Here is a 12,306-nt window from a genome sequence, read left to right on the forward strand (position 1 = left end):
ACGGGGTTTCACCGTGGTCTCGATCTCCTGACCTCGTGATCCACCCGCCTCAGCCTCCCAAAGTGCTGGGATTACAAGCGTGAGCCACCGCGCCCGGACTTAACTTAAATTTTCTAATATTCATGCTCAAAATTTGAGATGAGGGTAGAATGAGAGAAGAGAAATATGTTGACTAATGAAAATAATTGCTTATTTTTAAATTATAAATCAACTTTCACACACTGTTAGAGGTAATATTTTAATCTTTCTAGATCCAGCCTCTATTGGTACCTCTGTGAGAGGGAAGGACTACATTACGCAGCATAGAAAATTATACTGTGACTAAATGAAGGTAGCTGTTGAAGTGTTAGCTTTTTCAGTTCTCAGCTGTCTGCTGTATCTTGAATGAATGTGTTCTATTTATCAGCTTCATTTATAAATTATTGACTTTGAAACCCTGCCTACTACTAAACTCTATAAGTAGAGATCTGTTCCAATTACCATATATTACATTAATCTATCTATATATACATATTAGTGGGTGCAAATTCATATTTTATTCCATACTTGATATAAACATCAGAACGCTTTAGGTAAACTATAAAAACTTATGGCTAAAATGCATACAAAACCAACGTGAAAAAGTTCTTTAATAATTTCTCCTGCATATTTGTAAAAGTAGACTTTGTGATCATTAACTCTCGAATTGTTAGTATTTAACATTGCTTACCTCAAGGGGTTGGACTAGATGTCTAGAATCTGTGCTAGAACTATGATTCCAGAATGTTCTTGACACCTATGATATATAATCAAATACTGTACATGTAACTTAGCCTTCCATATATCTTTTTACTTTCATCAAACTTAGCACAGATTTTTTAAGTTCTCCAAATTTCAGTCTTCAAAAAAAAAAAAAATCCTACCTTTAGGGTAAGAAGATGGTATTTAACATCTTTTTTATTACCCAACTATTTTAATTAGCATTTTCAACCTCCTGTTTTTATGTGACCTCAGAAATCTTTAATCATAGGGCCCAAAACATACTTTGTACAATGTCCAAATGCAGCTTGAAAGAGAAAAATAAAAGGTGGAAAGGAAAATTAGATAATCAAAAATATCTTTGATTTGACAATTGTATCACTGACAAAGAAAACCTACTTGTTTTGACATCCTCATGAACATCCCACTCAATGCTACAAAAGACCACCTAGTCAAGACCCTCTAAAATATTAATATAAGAAATTATATAAAATTGATTTAATATTCTACTTGATTGAATAACTGAATAGTCAAATTCACACATAAAACTGACGGTCACAATAGGAAGGAAATTTCTTTTTCAGAACTACACAAGCCAGAATTTCATTCGAAGACTTTTTAACAAAAAGAAAAATGTAAGTCTAATAACTCATGAAACATCACTAATACTTATACTTTAAATTCATATCATAACACTATTCATTTATGTCCACTTGATAATTCTAGAGTTAACTGAATTTGTATTTTTATCAGATGTTCTGTGTAAGTTAGTGCATGAGTTCCTTCCTCTTCTGGCTTAATGTGGTGTGAAGCAAGCTTCTTTCATCATTCACACCATAAAAGTAATAACATTCATAGAAAGGAAGAATAATGATAAGCAGCAAATTTTGTATTTCTTAATTAAGTACACTCTCTAATTAAATGGTGACTGCTTGTATGTTCTCCTAAAAATTAGAACAATACACAATACATACATATATGGAATGAGAAAAAGGCTGCCTGACCAAAACCATAAAATATATTTGAAGAAAAAGAAGATGCCACTTTTTCCTTTTGTTAGTTTTTAGATTCAATCCTTATTTTTACACCAAATATTCATTCTAATACTATTAATACATGTGCCACAAATTTTTTTAATATAGAGAAAAAATTTATTTAGGAGTCTATGTTAATCTAGTTTATGTTTCTGCTTTTCATAAGCATGACCAAGGAGATTATTACCCAAAATTCTTTAGCTGATGGAAATGACATTGACTTTTTTTTTTTTTTTTTTTGAGATGGGGTCTCATTCTGTCACCCAGGCAAGTGTGCAGTGGCACCTTCTTAGCTCATTGCAGCATCGAACTCCTGGGTTCAAGCAATACTCTCACTTACACCTCCTGAGTAGCCTTCAGGCACATGCTACCTATTCCAGCTAGTATTTTTGTAGAGATGGGGGTCTCACTATGTTGCCCAGGCTGGTCTCAAACTCCCAGCCTCAAGCAACCCTCTTGGCTCAGTTTCCCAAAGTGTGGGGATTACAAGCATGAACCACTGCACCCAGCTGACTTTTTAACTTTTATAAATTAATTGTGCTATTTTCACAAACTTAAATTTCTAATAAAGAACACATACCAGCCAGTCTTGTTATTATATCAAAACTTCCCATTTACTGATAAATCCAGCAATCAATCCTATTTCAGAGTTAATTTTAAAATCCTAAATTCGCGACTAGTATTTTCTCACTTCATTCTGACATTACCAGGGCATTATTTTCCTCTGTCAATTCTGAAATATGAAATGAGAAATCTGCTTTTATTAATCTAGTTAGAGGAATGAACTTCAGACTTCTAAAATGCAGCAAAGAAATTGAGTCAGGCAGGAAAAAAATAATGAGAAAGTTAGGATGCCTTAGTGAGCAGGCAGAGTCATTTTATGTCGAGGTTTCCCTCAAGCAACTAAATCGAGCCCAAACAAGCCTATTTCTCTGAAACTTGCTTTACCCGCCGTTCCGTCGCAAAATACATTGTAATAATATCATAAAACAGCTTGAGACGAAGAAAGATTCTGATTGACTGTTCAACATTCCAAAAGGGTAAATTAATATCTGTGAATCTCACAGCTGAAGCATTTTAATGCAAACTTGCAGTTTGTGGGAATTGAATCTGTCCGCCAAAATCATTTATTTATATATAGAAAATGGGGGGAAATAGACATTTCATAATAGCAATGAGTCCAGGGGATGCTGTTATCATGAGCTAATCACATCCCATGGGCATGATCGCACTCAGCTGTGTCCCCTGTCTCGTATTGCTCCAGAGGAATGATTATCTCATGATAATAACCCTTATCGTGGCTTAGTGGGTAATAAAAAATATATACTTCTTTCCCAAGTTCTTGGGCATTTATTCATCAGCTAACTTTTTCCCTCTTGAGTTCTGGTCATATGTTACTTTCTGCTTAGAAAACAAAAAGAAATCTTGTGTTCAGATAACATTTTCTGTTAGCAAAGTGTAAAGAAAAACAATAATAATGTGACTGTATTGATCTGCCTGTTTAAGAGTGGCATTGCAGACAAGCCCTGATCACTTGAGAACTGTGCACAGAAGATCCATGCTTGCATTGACATTTGGTAGGATGTCTAGACTGGCTAATCCACTTGGAACAACAAATGCGTTTGGTAGAATAGAAACAATGAAGGGAAATAGCTGCTTATACAATACCATACATATCTTTGAACTACGATGCACAACTATCCAACGTGTACATTTTATTGGAGGTTATAGACTATGCAACTTAAAATGTGGTTGTCCCACTTAGACAGAACAACCTATCAATGACTCTCACACTGCCAAACTGCCAGGCACAGGTATGCCAACAGAAATTCAAGGTAATGCCAGTCACAACAGCAGGAATCCCGGTCCTTTCTGTGAGTATTTGCAGCTTAAGATGCAAAGGCAACAGGAATTCTGAGGCAAAGTCATGAAGAAACAGAAAATCAAAAAGGAATTAGAGCAAAAGACAATTGAGAAGAAGGGAAGTGGAACACAATTCGCCTTGTTTATTTGTTACCTTATCATAACTCCAAGATTCTCTAATATGCTCTGTTTATTAATAAGTACTTACCTATGCTTTTTTAAATTTCAAGAAATGTTATGCTTTCTATGAAAAGCATACGATTATAAGGTATACCTCTTTTTATACACTAAGACCAATGTATAGCAATATGTAATATTTAATGTTTAAAAAATCAAGGGCAGATCCAATGAAACAGTTAAGTGCTCTGTTAAACACAGCATAAGCAATCCAAATGATTCAACTGAAAAATTAATTGTAGTAGATATATTTAGTTACATAACATTGAGTATATGGGAACAACATTAATAAATCTTGATGCATAGAATTTTCATTCTGCAGAAGGTAAAACTTTACAGACCATATTATACACATTCACATAGCTCCTTTCTAAGGTATATCAAAATAATATTTTAGGAAGGTTTGGAAGTGGATGTGGGATAGTACAAAAAAGAATAGAATTTATTTAAACTAAAAAATAAAGGGATCCTGGAGAGATGGTAGTGTGACAGCATAAACTTTCTTTTTTTCTTTCTTTCTTTTTTTTTTTTTTTGAGACAGAGTTTCTCTCTGTCACCCTGGCTAGAGTGCAGTGGCAGGATCTTGGTTCACTGCAACCTCCGCCTCCCTGGTTCAAACAATTCTCCGCCTCAGCCTCCTGAGTAGCTGAGATTACAGGCATGGACCACCATGCCTGGCTAATTTTTGTATTTTTAGTAGAGATGAAGTTTCACTATCTTGGCCAGGCAAATCTTGAACTCCTGACCTCGTGATCCACCCAGCTGGGCCTCCCAAAGTGTTGGGATTACAGACGTGAGCCACCACTCCTGGCCAGCATAGCCTTTCAATCTCCTCAAATCTTCATGTAAAACTGACAAAGCAAGTAGATAGCAAAAGCTAAAACACAAGACAATATTTAATACAAAATTAGAAAGGAGGGTGAGGAAAAAAAGAACCTCAATCATACAGTATGGCATTTCTTTTTTAAAAAATATTTTTTATTATACTTTACGCTCTGGGATGCATGTGCAGAATGTGCAGGTTTGTTACATAGCTATACACGTGCCATGGTGGTTTGCCACACCCATCAACCCGTCATCTACATTAGGTATTTCTCCTAATGCTATCCCTTCCCTAGGCCCCCACCCCCTGACAGGCCGTGGTGTGTGATGTTCCCCTCCCTGTGTTCACGTACTCTCCTTGTTCAACTCCCACTTATGAGTGAGAACATGTGGTGTTTGGTTTTCTGTTCTTGTGTTAATGTGCTGAGAATGATGGTTTCCAGCTTCATCCATGTCCCTGCAAAGGACATAAACTCATCCTTTTTAATGGCTGCATAGTATTCCATGGTGTATATGTGTCACATTTTTCTTTATCCATCTATTATTGATGGGCACTTGGGTTGGTTCCAAGGCCTTGCTATTGTAAAGAGTGCTGCAATAAACATATGTGTGCATTTGTCTTTATAGTAGAATGATTTATAATCCTTTGGGTATATACCCAGTAATGGAATTGCTGGGTCAAATGGTATTTCTGGTTCCAGATCCTTGAGGAATTGCCACACTATTTTCCACAATGGTTGAACTAATTTACACTCCAAACAACAGTGTAAAAGTGTTCCTATTTCTCTACATCCTCTTCAGCATCCGTTGTTTCCTGACTTTTTTTTTGAGATGGAGTCTTGCTCTGTCGCATAGGCTGGAGTGCTGTGGCGTGATCTCGGCTCACTGCAAGCTCTGCCTCCCAGGTTCACACCATTCTCCTGGCTCAGCCTCCTGAGTAGCTGGGACTACAGGCTCCCGCCACCATGCCTAGCTAATTTTTTTTGTATTTTTAGTAGAGACGGGGTTTCACCATGTTAGCCAGGATGGTCTTGATCTCCTGACTCCGTGATCTGCCTGTCTCGGCCTCACAAAGTGCTGGGGTTACAAGAGTCGTGAGCCACTGCAACCAGCCTTTTTCCTGACTTTTTAATGATCACTATTCTAACTGGCCTGAGATGGTATCTCATTGTGGTTTTTATTTGCATTTCTCTAATGACCAGTGATGATGACATTTTTTTCATGTTTGTTGCCTGCATAAATGTCTTGTGTTGAGAAGTGTCTGCTCAGATCTTCGCTCACTTTAATGAAGTTGTTTGTTTTTTTCTTGTAAATTTATATTCTTTGTAGATTCTAGATATTACCCCTTTATCAGATGGATAGATTGCAAAAATTTTCTCCCATTCTGTAGGCTGCCTGTTCACTCTGATGTTAGTTTCTTTTGCTGTGGATAAGCTCTTTAGTTTATTATATCCCATTTGTCAATTTTGGCTTTTGTTGCCATTGCTTTTGGTGTTTTAGTCATGAAGCCTTTGCCCATGTCTATGTCCTGCATGATATTGCCTAGGTTTTCTTCTAGGACTTTTATGGTTTTAGGTCTTACTTTTAAGTCTTTAATCCATCTTGAGTTAATTTTTGTATAAGGTGTAATGAAGGGGTCCAGTTTCAGTTTTCTGAATATGACCAGCCAGTTTTCCCAACAATATTTTTTAAATAGGGAATCTTTTCCCCATTGCTTGTTTGTTTCAGGTTTGTTAAAGATCAGATGGTTGTAGATGTGTGGTATTATTTCTGAGGCCTCCGTTCTGTTCCATTTGTCTATATATCTGTTTTGTTACCAGTACCATGCTGTTTTGGTTACTGTAGGCTTGTAGTGTAGTTTGAAGTCAGGTAGCGTGATGCCTCCAGCTATATTCTTTTTGCTTAGGATTGTCTTGGCTATACAGGCTCTTTTTTGGTTCCATATGAAATTTAAAGTAGTTTTTTTTTTCTAATTCAGTGTAGAAAGTCAAAGATTGCTTGATGGGGATAGCATTGAATCTATAAATTACTTTGGGCAATGTGGCCATTTTCACAGTACTGATTCTTCCTATCCATGAGCATGGAATGTTTTTTCATTTGTTTGTGTCCTCTCTTATTTCCTTGAGCAGTGGTTTGTAGTTCTCCTTGAAGAGGTCCTTCACATCCCTTGTAAGTTGAATTGCTAGGTATTTTATTATCTTTGTACCAATTGTGAATGGGAGTTCACTCATGATTTGGCTCTCTGTTTGTCTATTATTAGTGTATAGGAATGCTTGCGATTTTTGCACATTGATTTTGTATCCTGAGACTTTGCTGAAGTTGCTTATCAGCTTAGGGATATTTTGGGCTGAGATGATGGAGTTTTCTAAATATACAATCATGTCATCTGCAGAGACAGTTTGACTTCCTCTCTTCCTATTTGAATACCTTTATTTCTTTCTCTTTCCTGATTGCCCTGGCCAGACCTTCCAATACTATGTTGAATAGCAGTGGTAAGCATCCTTGTCTTGTCCTGGTTTTCAAAGGGAATGCTTCCAGGTTTTGTCCGTTCAGTATGATATTTTTGTAGGGAAGACAGAAGTAATGGAGGCAAAGACTCATGACCACCAATTTGAAAACAGCATAACCACCAATTTGAAAACAGCAACTAGAACTAAGTAGAGATTTGCTCTCTCCTACAAAAGGTGAGTGTAAAATGTCCATCATAAGGACAAAAAGGATTGGAGCAGTCTAGCCCCTGTGAACTCAAGATAAAAGGAGACAGAGGGTCAAGGCCAAAACGGAGAGGAACACAGTGAGGAAATAAAAACAGAAAACGGAGTTTTACAATGTTGAAAAGGTTTTCCTAATCTCTTCCTCATTTTAGGAATATGAAAAGTCCAATTTCATATAAAAATTAACAACAGAAATTGATCAAGTTAATATTCCATGTAAATTTATATTATGAAAAAAAGAAGGGGAAGAAGCAAACCAAAATTCTTACAGAAAATAGAAGTATACCAGTGAGATTTGCTGACAAACAGAACAAATTATATTTCAAAGAAAACTAAAAGAGATTAAGATTTCGATAACAAACATAAAAGAATAATGTAAATCAGAATTAGGAAAATTTAGAAAAGAGAATACAAAACAAAGTTACTAATAACAAATAAGAGAAAATCATTTTAGAAAGGAAGACCAAACTATACAGAACACATGAGTTAATAACTACAACGGCTTACATTTTACAGAAACTACAAGATGAAAATAAATGAAATCCAAAATGAAATGAAAAATAGTATTATTTGGAACTAAATTGCATACCTGATCATTTTAACCTAGACGAACAACACCTTAAAAAATTAACAAACATTAAGAAAAAAGTTTCTTTGTGCATTTAGATAAAGAGTACCTAATTTATTTATTTATTTTAAAATCTTGACAATAAAATTTTATTAAGTTTGGTAACATCAAAAAAACTTTTTAAAAATTGTTAGACAGTTAAGTCTGACTTATTAATTTAAACTGTGTTAATATTAATGAAAACAATTTGCAAGCAAATACATATTCCTAAACAAGCAAAATTTTAAGACACTTAATTAAGAAGACATGGTTGCCACACAGATCTTATGCTTCTCTTTAAAGAGTACATACTAATATACAAACAAAATTTCCAACAAGAAATTATATATTAAATATCAACCATATTTAATTATTAGATTTAACATTAATAATAATCAGATATACAAATATTTTATGAAGCTTTAAGTGTGTACTTACATTCTTTTTGACATACATATTTTAAATTTTAACTTTATTTTAGATGCAGGGATTACATGTACAGTTTTGTTACATGGAAATAGTGATGCTGACGTTTGGGGTATTGATCCCATCACCCAGGTAGTAAGCATAGTGTGCAATAGGTAGTTTTTCAACACACACCTCCCTCCCTCCCTAATCACTCTACTGGTCCATAGTGTCTATTGTTCCCATATTTATCTCCATGTGTGCTCAATGTTAAGCTCCCACTTATAAGTGAAAATTTGTGGTATTTGGTTTCTTGTTTCTACATTAATTCACTTAAGGTAATGGCCTACAGTTGTATCCATCTTGCCACAAAGGACGTAATTTCACTCTTTTTATGGCTACGTAATATTCCATGTGTATATGTATCATATTTACATTATCCAACCTAACAACCTACCATTTATGGGCATCTGGATTTATTCCATATCTTTGCTATTGTGAATAACACAGTGATGAACCTAGGAGACTGCATGTGTCTTTTCGGTAGAATGGTTTATTTTCTTTTGGGTTTACACCCAGCAATGGGATTGCTGGTTTGAATGGTAGTTCTATGTTCTTCAAGAAATCTCCAAATTTCCTTCCACAGTGGCTGGATTAATCTACAGTCCCATCAACAGTGTACAAACATTCCCTTTTCTCTGTAGCCTCACCAGCATCTGGTTTTTGTTTTGTTTTGTTTTGTTTTGGTTGGGGGGGGGGCTTTTTTTTTAATATTAGCCATTCTTACTGATGTGAGTTGGTATGTCATTGTGGTTTTGATTTGCATTTCTCTGCTGATTAGTGATGTTAAGCATTTTTTGATGTTTGCTGGCCACTTGTATGTCTTTTTTGAGAAGTGTCTTTTCATATCTTTGCCTATTTTTAATGGGGTTGTTTTTTTGCTTGATGATTTATTTAAGTTTCTTATAGATTCTGGTTATAATGGCTTTTTTCGATGAGTATTTTGCAAAGATCTTCTCCTCTGTAAGTTGTCTGTATACTCTGATGATAGTTTATTTTGCTGTGCAGAAGCTTTTTAGTATAATTAGATCCCAATTGTCAATTTTTGGTTTTGTTAAAATTACTTTTGAGGAGTTAGTCATAAATTCTTTCCTAAGGCCAATGTCAAGATTATTGCCTAGGTTGTCTTCTAGGATTTTTACAGTTTGAGGTCTTACATTTAAATCTTTAATCCATTCTGAGATCATTTTTGTATATGGTGAAAGGTAGGAGTTTGGTTTCAATCATTTGCATATGGCTAGATCATTATCCTGATATTGTTTCTTGAATAGGGAGTTCTTTCCTCATTGTTTGTTTTAGTCAGCCTTGTTGAAGACCAGATGGTTGTAAGGGTACAGCTTTATTTATGAGTTTTCTATTCTGTTCCATTGTCCTATATGTCTGTTTTTGTACCTGTTCCATGCTGTTTTGGTTACTGTAGCTTTATAGTAGAGTTTGAAGTCAGGTAGTGTGATGTCTCCAGCTTTTTTCTTTTCGCTTAGGATTGCTTTGGCTATCTGAGCTCTGTTTTGTTTACATATAAATTTTGGAATACTTTTTCCTAATTCTGTGAAGAATGACATTGGTAGTTTGATAGGAATAGTACTGAATCTGTAAATTGCTTTCAGTAGTATGGTCATTTTAACAATATTGATTCTTACTATTCATGAGCATGGAATGTTTTTCCATTTATTTGTGTTGTCTCTGATTTCTTTCAGCAACGTTTTGTAGTTCTCCTTGTAGATACATACCACCTCCTTGGTTACCTGTATTCCTAGGTATTTTATTTTCTTTGTAAAATAATACCTAATATATAAGGAAAAGAAAATTATATTATCACAAGAATTTTTAACATTTTATCTCAGAAAAAATAAACATTTAAATATTCAAGAAAATGATGTATGGAAAAAGGATTTTGTAATCAGTAAAATAAATTTTTAAGTGTAAAGGTGGCTCAGACAAACTGCTATTGGGATGTAAGAACTCAGGGAACTCACATTATTCCTGATACCAGAGAAAATTCTTCAGGCAACCAAACGATCAGAGAGATGTTAACATAGAACTAGCCATGAACATATAGTTACCTGTAAACATAGAGCTACAGCTACATAAGAGCTAAGAGGTAAGAGTATATTGTGCAATGACTATAGCTCTGACAGTCAGATATAGTAAAACTGAAAAATACAGGGAAGAATGGGAATAACACTACGTAGTATTATATTTATTATTCTGAGATACTTGCATATGCAATATGAGGTAGAACAATGAGTAATTGTGGAATATTCTGATCCTATCATTTCTCTGTACTTGAGAACTAAGATCATTACTGTGGAAGAAAGAGGATGCAGATGTAGTACTATGAGATAAAAATCCATCGTCCTGAATTTGGATTGGAAGTATTGACATTAAATTAAAAAATTATTAGAGAAAAGGTCTATTTCCAGTTTGAAAATAAAATGTACAATTTGAGCTTGGAACATTTTATCCTATCAGAGAGTAGGAACACTATTGATGACTCCTGGAGAACTTAGGGGCCAAATTGAAAAAGGCTCCTACTGACCAAATACAGGAAATTTTGAACTTCAGTAATGATAAAAACTGCAGTGAATTGGAATCAATCAAAATGTTTAAATCCATACTTATGACAATATTTTTTTAAAATGGCTATCTTTGGAGAATGACAGGGAACCCATTTATTTCCTTGAAGTCTGGAAAATAATTAATTGTAAATTTTGCCTCCCCAATTTAAACCATCACACACGGTAACCAAACAGTAGCTTAGGACAAGTATGTTTTTGTAAAAGGATTCTCACTGATGAAAGACAAATAAATGATAGAATTAGAATATCACCATTTTTAATCACCAATGAATAGATATAAACATTAATGGTTGCTAACATCATAAAAAAAGAAAACCAGACCCCTTTTCACTATCATATTTTTGCCAACCGTCACTATAGTTGGGCCCAAAAGATTAAACCTGAGTCTGAAACACTTTCAAGATCTCACTACCAAATTGGGAAAAAACAGAGACAGAAACATGTTAAACTGCATGATAAGTATATGACCAATCCAGATTGTGGGAATCTCTACAGGAAATTCAGCATGGGTTTGTCCACAATTTAGTAAAACAAAAGTTTGGCAAGGAAACTAAAGATCAAGAGATTTCAAAGATACTATTTTTTTTTAATAGGCATAACTATAACACCTGGGGAGGTGCATTTTGATAATAAAATTCTTTTAAAAATGCAAACACATAAATACTATATAAGTCAAAATACTGGTTGCCTACAGAAGGTAGCGGCTTGTGACTAGGATAGGGCATAGGGATTGGTATTCTAGGGTAGATTACAAAGTTCTATTACTTGACCTGATGATGACCAGGGGTGTTTATGTTATAATAACTCATTAGGTTATATAATTACTTAGTGTTTTTTTTCCTGAATTTGTATTATTTATTTGTTTATTTATTTTGAGACAAGGTCTCGTTCTGTCACACAGGCCGGAGTGCAGTAGCAAGATCTCAGCTCACTGAAACATGTGCCTTCCAGGCTTAGCCTATCCTCCCACCTCAGCCTCTCCGGTAGCTGGAAACACAGGTGCATGCCACCACACCAGGCTAATTTTTGTATATTTTGTAGAGACAGGGTTTTGCCATATTGCTCAGGATTGTCTCGAACTTCTGAGCTCAAGCAATCTGCCTGCTTCAGCCTCCCAGCATGCTGGGATTACAGGTATGAGCCAGCATGCCTAACCTATGTCTTAATTTGCAATAGAAATATAGTAAGTATGAATAATGAAGAAATATAAAATATGAACAAACAAAAAAGAAGTAAAGATATTGAATCCGATCTGTTTGTTTGTTTGTTCAATTGTTTAAGTTCTTTATAGATTCTAAATATTATGT

Source organism: Hylobates moloch, unplaced genomic scaffold, assembly GCF_009828535.3.
Source record: "Hylobates moloch isolate HMO894 unplaced genomic scaffold, HMol_V3 SCAFFOLD_20, whole genome shotgun sequence".
Classification (NCBI taxonomy): Eukaryota; Metazoa; Chordata; class Mammalia; order Primates; family Hylobatidae; genus Hylobates; species Hylobates moloch.